This window comes from Dromiciops gliroides, chromosome 5 (assembly GCF_019393635.1).
Source record: "Dromiciops gliroides isolate mDroGli1 chromosome 5, mDroGli1.pri, whole genome shotgun sequence".
Lineage (NCBI taxonomy): Eukaryota > Metazoa > Chordata > Mammalia > Microbiotheria > Microbiotheriidae > Dromiciops > Dromiciops gliroides.
In genome coordinates, this window is record NC_057865.1 from 41,665,952 (window position 1) to 41,676,801 (window position 10,850).

Below are 10,850 nucleotides of genomic sequence, written 5' to 3' on the forward strand. Positions count from 1 at the left end.
TAGATATGAGAGGCCTCTGGCAATTGTCGAATGGAAATAGAAAAGAGCATACATATTTAATCACTGTATCTGGCACCTTTATAAAAATTCATCATGTCTTAGGACACAAAAATCTCACAAAAATATATACATGAGGAAACTCATTACAACCCAGGAAGTCAAAGCTGATTATTTTAGCAGTTAACATGTTGCTATTTTTTTTTATGAGATATTTTATTTTTTCCGTTACATGTAAAGATAGTTCTCAACTTTTGTTTATACATGCTTTACAATTTCAGATTTTTCTCCCTCCCTCCCCTCCCTCCCCCCTCCCCTAGACAGCAGGTAATCTGATATAGGTTATATCTATATATCTCTATACATATACATATAGATATATATATATATACACACACATATATATACACATAATAACATTAATCCTATTTCTGCATTAATCCTGTTACAAGAGAAAGAATCAGAGCAGTGATGCAAAACCTCAAAATAGAAAAAAAAACAACAGCACCCAAAACAAAAGAAATAATATGGTTCAATCAGCATCTATACTCCACAGTTCTTTCTTTCTTTTTTTTTTCTTGGATTTGGAGATCCTCTTCTATCATGAGTTCCCTGGAACTCTTCTGTACCATTGCATTGGTGAGAAGAATATAGTCCATCACAGTAGGTCAACACTCAATGTTGATGATACTGTGTACAATGTTCTTCTGGTTCTGCTCATCTCACTCATCATCAGCTCACATAAGACCCTCCAGGTTTCTCTGAACTCTTCCTGCTCATCATTTCTTACAGCACAATAGTATTCCATTGTATTCATATACCACAACTTGTCCAGCCATTCCCCAATTGATGGGCACCCTCTCAACTTCCAATTCCTTGCTACCACGTAAAGAGCAGCTATAAATATTTTTGTACATGTGGGTCCCTTTCCCCCTTCCATGATTTCTTTGGGCAAAAGACCTAAAAGTGGGATTGCTGGGTCAAAGGGTATGCACAGCTTTATCGCCCTTTGGGCATAATTCCAAATTGCTCTCCAGAATGGTTGGATCAGTTCACAGCTCCACCAACAATGCATTAGTGTTCCAATTTTCCCACAGCTTCTCCAACATTTATTATCTTCCTTTTTTGTCATTTTAGCCAATCTGATAGGTGTCAGGTGGTACCTCAGAGTTGTTTTAATTTGCATCTCTCTAATCATTAGAGATTTAGAGCATTTTTTCATATGGGAATAGATAGCTTTGGTTTCTTCATCAGAAAACTGCCTGTTCATATCCTTTGACCATTTCTCAATTGGGGAATGACTTGGATTCTTATAAATTTGATTTAATTCCCTATATATTTTAGAGATGAGGCCTTTATCAGAAGCACTGGCCTCAAAAATTGTTTCCCAGCTTTCTGCCTCCCTTCCAATTTTGGATGCATTGCTTCTGTTTGTACAAAAATTTTTTAATTTAATATAATCAAAATCATCCACTTTGCATTTTATAATATACTCTATCTCATGTTTGGTCAAAAACTGTTCTCCTTTCCAAAGATCTGATAGGTACACTATTCCTTTCTCTCCTAATTTACCTATGGTATCACCTCTTATGTCTAAATCATGTATCCATTTTGACCTTATTTTAGTATAAGGTGTAAGATGTTGGTCTAAGCCTAATTTCTGCCATACTATCTTCCAGTTTTCCCAGCAGTTTTTGTCAAATACTGAGTTCCTATCCCAGAAGCTGGAGTCTTTGGGTTTGTCAAACACTACGTTACTAGTGTCATTTACTACTGCATTTCCTGAGCCTAGCCTATTCCATTGATCTACCACTCTATTTTTTAGCCAGTACCAGATAGTTTTGATGACTGCCGCTTTATAGTAAAGCTCCAGGTTTGGTACCGCTAACCCACCTTCCTGTGAATTTTTTTTCATTATTTCCCTGGATATTCTTGATTTTTTGTTTTTCCAGATGAATTTTGTCATGTTGCTATTTTAATAGCTAACTTCCAAAGAATTTTTCTTCCTAATCTTAATCTATGTAATTTTTACAGCATATTAGTAACCATTTTTTAAAAAATTCCTGTTTATTATTTTCTTTTTTAAATTTCATGAATAGTATTTTATTTTTTCCAATGATATGTAAAGATAGTTTTCAACATTCATTTTTATAAGATTTCAAATTCTAATTTTTTTCTCCTTCCCTCCCATCCCTTCTCCCCAAAATGGCAAGCAATCTGATATAAGTTATACATATGTAATCATATAAACATATTTCCACACTGGTCATGTTGTGAAAGAAGAAACAGAATAAAAGGGAAAAGCCTCCAAAAAAAAAAAAAAAAGGAAAAATAGTATGCTTTGAACTGCCTTCAGACTCCATAGTTTTCTCTCTGGTTGTGGATAGCATTTTCCATCATGAATTTTTTGGCATTGTATTGCTGAGAGAAACTAAGTCATTCATAGTTGACCATTGCACAATGTTGCTGTTACTGTGTACAATGTTCTCCTGGTTCTGCTCACCTCACTCAATATCAATCAGTTCATGTAAGTCTTTCCAGGTTTTTCTGAAATCTGCCTTAAGCAGCCATTTTAAAGACATAAAAATATAACAAGAAATATTTCTCCTCTAAGGATCTATTCCAAGGCCTCATGTGTCATGGAAGTGACCCTAGCTTACTAAGAGTTGGCTATTGTAGTTGAATATAGATCTAGAGATGCCCTTTCTGGGCCTGTATGCCAGGGAAATAAAAGGTAGAAAGAAAGGTTCAATATATCATAAAATATTTATATCATTCTTTGTGGTAACAAAGAATAAAAATAAAACTATGTCATTGATTGGAGAATTGAGGGATAGATTGTAACACATGAATGCAATGGATTATTATTGAGGCATAGGAAACAATATATTTGTTGAAATATGATAAGACTTGCATGGACTGAAGCAGAGTGAAGTGAGTGGAACCAGCATCAAACATATGCACAATGACCACAATAATATAAATAGAAAGAACACAAAAATGAAGCCAAGTGCTCCCATAGTTATAATGACCAATCTTAGCTTCAAGAAGAGATGAGGAAATATGTCTCCCACCTTTTATTGGAGAGATGGGAGACCAAGGGCACAAAATGTTGGAAGATGCTATCAGACTTGCTTGATGTATGGATTGGTTTTGCTTAATGCTTTCTTTTTCTTTTTTAAAAGTGAATACACTGTGGAGAAGATGGGAAGAGGGGTATATCTGGAAATAACTGTGAAGAAGAACATCCGAAATTTTTTTAAAGAGGGTAACAATGAAGGACCCAGCTATTGGAATTAAGCAACAATGTAGGGGTTTGTTTACAAGAAACAAAGCAAGAATCCTAAAATCAATTACCAAGTCAGACAGTGTTAGACCAACTTTAAGGCGAAGGCGAAGGCGAAGAAGAAGAAGAAGAAGAAGAAGAAGAAGAAGAAGAAGAAGAAGAAGAAGAATCTAATCATTCTAATGTTGATTAATCTAATCAGCCAGATCAAGGTTCCTCATAATTCTCTGGATTTAGCCAGTCGGACCTCAGACTGTGGAGCAGCAGGGATGAGCCTGCAGATTAGGTTTCTTTCTTTCTTTCTTTCTTTCTTTCTTTCTTTCTTTCTTTCTTTCTTTCTTTCTTTCTTTCTTTCTTTCTTTCTTTCTTTCTTTCTTTCTTTCTTTTTTGGTGGGGCAATGAGGGTTAAATGACTTGCCCAGGGTCACACAGCTATTAAGTGTCAAGTGTCTGAGGCCGGATCTGAACTCAGGTCCTCCTGAATCCAGGGCCAGTGCTTTAACCACTGTCCCACCTAGCTTTCCTCGAAGATTACGTTTCTTCGGGGGATAGGGACACATGTAAATAAGAAAGTCATTATCAGATGAGTCTGGGGAGTGTCATGGTGGTGGTGACTGTGGTAGAGGTGTGAAGACACCAACAGAAGACCTTTGTTGCTCAAAAGCCACCTCTTGGCTCCTGTCTGCAGCATATATTAAAGCCTCACCAAGCCAAAATTAGCACAGCAGGGATTGTTTATTTTGCTTCTTCCTTCCACCTTCCCAGGATGGTTAGCTTCCTCTGCCTATTGCCTTTTGCCTTAGATGTGGTGGGAAGCTGCCTCAAGCAATTTGAAGAAAGTTTCCACAGAATTAGAGAACAACAGCAAATGTTCCTATTTTAGAAACAGAGACAGAGAGAGAAGGAAGAGGAGGGGAGGAGGAGAAGAGGAGAAGAGGAGGAAGAGGAAGAAGAGGGGAGGAGGAGGAGGAGAGAAGCAGAAACAGAGACAGAGAGAGAAGGAAGAACAAAGGAGGAAGGAGGAGGAGAGGAGGAGAGAAGCAGAAACAGAGACAGAGAGAGATGCCATTTGCAAGAATGTATGCTGGCAAACTTGTCTTGATTGCAGCAGCATGGCATAGTGGATAGAGAGGCATAATTGAAATTAGGAAGGATATATGACTCTAGGCAAGTCGATTAATCTTTATCAGCCACAATTTCCTCTCCAGTATGGCTGGACCATGAATGCAAAGATAAGAAAAATGTGTAAAAAGAATGGAAATAAAGGGTGTCAGATTATAAGGAGCTTGCTTTAAAGGTTATATTTGATACTAGAAAAGTGGCTTTCTCTGGCAAAGAGAAATCAAATTATATTCACTGCATAAACAGGTTAGAAAACTGCCCCAGAGAGCAGTCAGAAGCATGCAACATTGGATGGCCATTGCAGAGAGCTGCCAAGACCCACAGGAGCCATGGTGGGAAGCAAACCTAATGCCACCTGCTGGGATCTATGGAAACTACAGACGGAATCAAGGGGAAGAGCTGTCCTGCTTGGAGCCCAGCCCAGTTCTTGACTTTGTCCCAGCTTTGTGGTGACCGATCTCTCCTTGGATGGCTTGTGGTCGTTTCAGGGGAGTGTGTGATCTCCCCATCTTTCCCTATATGTTTCAGGAATCAGAATGGGGATTATTTGAATAACCCTGCCTGGCTTTCCCCGGACAAGTTGTAGATAACTGAGACAAACGGGAAGTACTGATGCACTTGGGAAGTGCACTGAGCAAGCGGGAGGAGAGATATGCTATCAAGCTGTGGCAAGTGACCAAGAACCAACAGGAATTTGGGGAAATAGAACTGTTTGGGGAGTTCAAGGCAAGCTTGTTCTGTAAGCCTCCGGGAGACCTCTTGGTGGGGCACGGGGCCATAGGAACTTCAGGATGAGAGATGGCTATAAGTTAGAACTGTGGTGTTAAGCCAAACTACAGGCAGGCCAGGTAGTTTGGAGCAAGACAGCTGATCCCCTGGGAAAGGTGATAACCACCACATGCTGGGAGCTTGGGGAACTACAAGCAGAAAGGACTTGAGACAGGATGGCAAAAGGACTGTAACTCCAAGTGGCAATTGCTGGAAACTAAAAAGGATTGTAGCAAAGGGAGGCTATGGGAGAGGCAGGCCAAAGGTGGGGCAGTGTTTGATGCCAAAAGGACTGCAGAAAGTAGTCATGTACAAGAAATGACAAAAACAAGAAAGAAGTAATCCTGTTCAGACAGCCAGGGGATCCATAGAGGTGTGTACCAACGAGGAATAGCAACCTATCAGGACAGCTAGGTGGCACTACAGTGGATGGAGCACCTGGCCTGGAGTCAGGAAGACCTGGGTCCAAATTTGTCCTCAGACATTTACTAGCTGTGTGACCCTAAGTAAGTGATTACTTTGCTTCTATTGGCCTCAGTTTCTTCAACTGCAAATTTGGGATAATATAGCACCTACCTCCCAGGGTTTTTGTGAGATTCAAATGAGATAATATTTGTAAAGTGCTTAGCACAGTGCCTGGAATATAGATGCTATATAAATGCATATTCCCCTCCTCTTTCCCTCTTCCCTTATAGTGTCTTTATTAATCATCTTGTTGTAGTCAGTCACTAGACATTTATTCTATGCCTACTATGCGTCAGGCACTACTAAGGGCTAGGGGTACGAAGAAAGATGAAAGGCACTCCCTGACCTCAAGGAGTTTTCAATCTAACGGAAGAGACAACAACCATGCAAACAACCATGTACAGCTAATTTATTTACAAGATAAATAGAAAGTAATCAACAGAAAGATTCCAAGCTTGCCTACCACTTTTGAATTATCTAAAATCTTTACAACTCTGGCTTTTTGTAGTCACCTAAAACATAGTAAATATTGTTTCAGACCCTTAAATAACGATAAATTTTGTTTTTTTAAAGGCTCCCAAAGCCTACCTGGACCCTTTGGATCTGAAGGGAGCTTATCACATGAGTGTTATCACTATATGCAAATGAGGCTTTAAAGGTCTCTGGGAAGGATTGTTCCTTAGTGCGTACTGTTATTTTTTACAGGCTCTGTTATGAGATCTTTTGGGGGGTTTTTTTTAACCTGCAAATAAAACTCTCCTCCTTTGAATTTTGTTCCTCAGATTTTCTGAGTGGAGACAAGGAACCACTGAGCTGAAGCATTCCCTCAAAGTGTGCCGAGATTTTGCATCATGTAACCCATGAGAGGTGATGGGACATAGTGGGTTGAAGGCTAGACTCAGGATCTGGATGACATGGAATTAAGACAAACTGTGTGTCCAGACCAAGTCCCTTAACTTCTCGGTGGCCCAGGCATCTCTCTATGACTACAAGTTGTCCATCTATATCAGTGAAAAGGTTTCTTCCATACCAGTAGTTCTCCATACCAATAAAATTACAGGTCTGAATAAAAAAAAAAAGTAATCCAAAATAACTGCTATTTCCCATGCAACTGGAAATTATTTATTGCCTATGGTTTTATCTTTGCAAGTAATCTTTCCATCCTCTGTCATTCTGAGTAATTCTTATCTGCTTTTTTATTACATGAATCTTTCATAGAAGGTCTAATCAATGTACTGGAAGCCACACTGGTGTTTTTTAAAAGAATATCTCAGGGGCAGCTAGGTGGCGCACTGGATTAAGCACTGGCCCTGGATTCAGGAGGACCTGGGTTCAGGTCCGGCCTCAGACGCTTGACACTTGCTAGCTGTGTGACCCTGGGCAAGTCACTTGATCGCCATAGCCCCACAAAAAAAAAAAAGAAAAGAAAAGAAAAAAAAAAGAATATCTCAGTGGTTAGTAATGTTATATTCAAGCTATCTGCCTGTTACGTTTTATTCTCCCCACATAATTGGTCCACATCCTTTTCTGGTCATAATTATCCTTATTGATGTCTTCTGTGCCATTTACTTCTCATGGCCAAGTCGCCATTGGTGGCTAACAATTGGAAATCACCCATCAATTGGGGAATGGCTAAACAAACTGCATGTATGTATTTACAGCCACATATACATATAAAGCACTCGTTGGTCTATTTTAAAGTTGGAGGTGAAAAATCTCCAAGTTGACAAAAAGGACCAGTGAATGAGCAGATATATATCATATGCTAACATTTCTGGAAGGCCTCTGATGAACCCTTTTATCACAGTCTTATGACGAGATGGAAAAATTTGGACTGAATAATAAAACCATTTAAGGGGATTCAGAAATGAATGAACAACTAGACTTAATAAATATTGATCAATGGATTTATATCAACCTGGGTTGACATGTAAAACATTTTTGATATGCATATATTATTCTGGTGGTTAGAAATCTATCCTTGGCCTTCCATTATGTCCAATATTTTAAAAAATAAATGATTGGATGAAAGAATTGATGTCATGATTATAATTGGTGGAATATACCAAGATAGGAGAAAGAATTCACATGATGTATGGTTAAGGCATGATCCAAAAAAACTCTCAACGGGTAGAATGATGGACCAAATCTTGTAGATAAGTATGTAAAATCAGATACTTGAGTTACAAAAGAGTAGCTTCACATGCACGGGATGAGAGAGATGTAGCTAGACATCTTAACTCAACATGTCATGAGAAAAAAGACCTACTGGTTTTTTTGTGAACCATAAACTCAGTCGGAATCAACAGTGTAATGTGGTCGTCAAAGGCCCAATTTAATTTTAGGCAGCAATTAATAGAAACACTGTTTTCAGGATGAGAAAGGTAACATATAATTCCCATACTCAGTCACAATCAGAACACATGTGACATCTTAAGGACGCTGCCAAATTGAAGTATGCTGATGGAAAGGAGACCAGGGTGGTGAAGAAACCCAGCATTATCACTTGTAAGGAGACCCTAGAAGAACAGCTGAAGGCATGCTTGTCTTAGAGAGGGGAAGACAGGATAGGGAGGAGGAAAAACATGATGACATCTTCAAGTATTCTGAAGGGCTGTCATGTGGTATGCCTGAGCCCTGAGGGCAGAACAGGAAGCAATGAATGGAAGTTTCCAAGAAGCATATTTCAGTTCTCTATATGGAAACATTTAGAAATTGGAAATGGCCAGAAGTGGAATAGGGATACACATGAAAGCAGTGAATTCCATGGCTTTAGACACTGTTGGGAGAACAAACAACACTTGTTAGGAATGTTATGGAGGGGATTCCTACTTAGGTATGGCTTAGACAAGATGTCTTCCACTTCTGAGATTATAAGAGTGCATCATGACTTACATGGAAATGACTACACATGCATAACCTATGCCAAATTGCTTGCCTTTCTAATGTGGGGTGGGGGTGGGGGGCAGGGAGAAAAAGAAGGGAGAAAGTTCAGAACTCAAAATTTGAAAAAAAAAAAAGAATGTTAAAATTGATTTTGCATGTAATTCGGGAAAAATAAAATATTAAATTTAAAAAACAACTAACAAAGGCAACATTAATACTTCAGCTTATAAGAGTCTTCCCAAGTTTCTCTTAATTCTTTAGATGTTATTTCCTAGGATGCAATAATACCAGAGCATACATATACCACACTATCTATTCCTGATATTCATATACATTCTGCACTCTGAGTCTTTCATCTTTCTATCAGGAGGTGTATAGAATGCTTCTTTAATCCTCTAGAATCATAGTTGGTTTGATTTTTCCTTCTTTATCACTTGGAAATGATAGGGAGAGAAGGATGATTTTTGCTGAAAATCAGCAGCTTTGGGGGGAAAATATATATTAGATATACATGTGTGTATAATCAAATAAGAATATAATAACATTTGCTCTCTAGCTCATTGTTCCTTTTTCCAAAGAAGGAGAGATTCTTTCTGAGATTCTGAGAATTATCTTTCAGTTCTGCCCTCTACTTCCATTCTAGTTGGGTCATCATGTTAACAGCCAAGTTGTGAGATTTAAAATTGGTTACTAGAGCATTAATTTCCCCCTCTTTAACCTTTCCCTTAATTTATCTCTCAGACTAGTAAATGGAAGAAACTTCTGGTCTCTAGTTAGAGCTTTTATTGTGTGGTAGTTACCAGGTGATGTTGATTAGAGGGATAGGAAAGTAGAAATACAAAACAAATGGTCTTAAGTCTAAGCTTAGTCTATATTCTGTATAAAACTCACCAAAAGCCCAAGGCCACCTTTGGGGAGAGAGAGAGAGAGAGACTGAGTCAAGCACGTGCTGCTAACAGAGAGCCGGGCCATGTCCAACTCCAGTCCTCATCTGTCTGTGTGTCCCGCCAGTCATTGGACCAGGAGAGCAGGAAGAGCTCCCACTTCTGTTCTCTCCTTGCCTTTTAAGCTCGCACCCTGGAAGTGGAGTGCTTAGCAGCCAGGCTGGCATGCGTAGCCCATGCATGGCCGCCGTTGGTCTCCCCGCCCCCCCCCCACCCCGAAAGGGTGGTCCTTTAAAAACTGGTGTCTTTCCGTATTCACTAACCGACTGTTAAAAAACTTTTTACCACAAAATTCTTGAATTTCCTAGGTCTAAGGCTTACTCAGCTATTCCCTCTTGAGGACTAGAAGCTGTGTCATGGGGCAGCTAGGTGGCACAGTGGATAAAGTACCGGCCCTGGATTTAGGAGGACCTGAGTTCAAATCTGGCTTCCGACACTTGATACTTACTAGCCGTGTGACCCTGGGCAAGTCACTTAACCCTCATTGCCAAGATGAAGAAGAAGAAGAAGAAGAAGAAGAGGAAGAAGAAGCAGCAGCAGCAGCTGTGTTATGCCTTTTGTATTTCAAACTTTATCAGATCTGAATCTTAGTGAGAGTCCCTTTTTTCCAAAAGATGAGGCTGTTTTGAATCAAGGGAGTCCTACTCCTTTCTCAACAGACATCCAATTCTTTGCCTCCACCAAAAAAAAAAAAAGCTTTTGTTTAGGGTTAATCCTCCCCTAATCCATCATCCCTCTAATTCTCTCTACTCCCTGTTCTGTTTTCCTTTCTATTTTCTTATGGAGTGAAAAGTATTTCTGTATCCAACCATGTGTTATCTATTCTTCCCCATTCCTTTCACCAGTTCAGATGAGAATGAAGTTCAAGTGTCAGACACTCTCCCCACCCCTTCTTTCTTGTTTACATAAACTTCTACTTGTGTACCCCAATTACAAAAGACAATTTCCCCTAACTTTCCTCTTCATTTCCCCCTATTGTATTCTTTACCCCTTTCTTTTCCATTCTTTTTATGCACCACTTCACAAATTTGCATGTCATGTTTGCTCAGGGGCCATGCTAATCTTCTTTGTATCAGTCCAATTTTAGTATATGTGCTGCCAAAGCAAGCACTTTTCCATTCTTTTTTCTAGGATTACAAAACATATGGAACCAACCCCAGCCTCGGTCTGCTTAGATTCCCTCTGTGGTTCATGGTAATAATAGGGTTCAGAGGGGACACAAAAGTAAGCAGCTAATCTTTGTTTAGTACTTCATGGTTCTTCATTAACATTTGTCCATTTACATTTCTCACTCCTGTGTTAAACTTTCTCCCAAGTTTCTCCTAATCCCTTAGAAATGTCATTTCATATGGGGCAATGATACCAGACATTCATATACCACA

At 39.2% G+C, this 10,850-nt stretch overlaps 1 non-coding gene across 1 annotated transcript; it reads right to left on the reverse strand.

The window, feature by feature from the left end:
* Positions 1 to 10,472: 10,472 nt before the first annotated feature.
* Positions 10,473 to 10,579, reverse strand: LOC122730208. Its single transcript, XR_006353417.1, has one exon. It is a non-coding gene; the product is annotated as a U6 spliceosomal RNA (small nuclear RNA).
* Between the last annotated feature and the right edge of the window lie 271 nt (positions 10,580 to 10,850).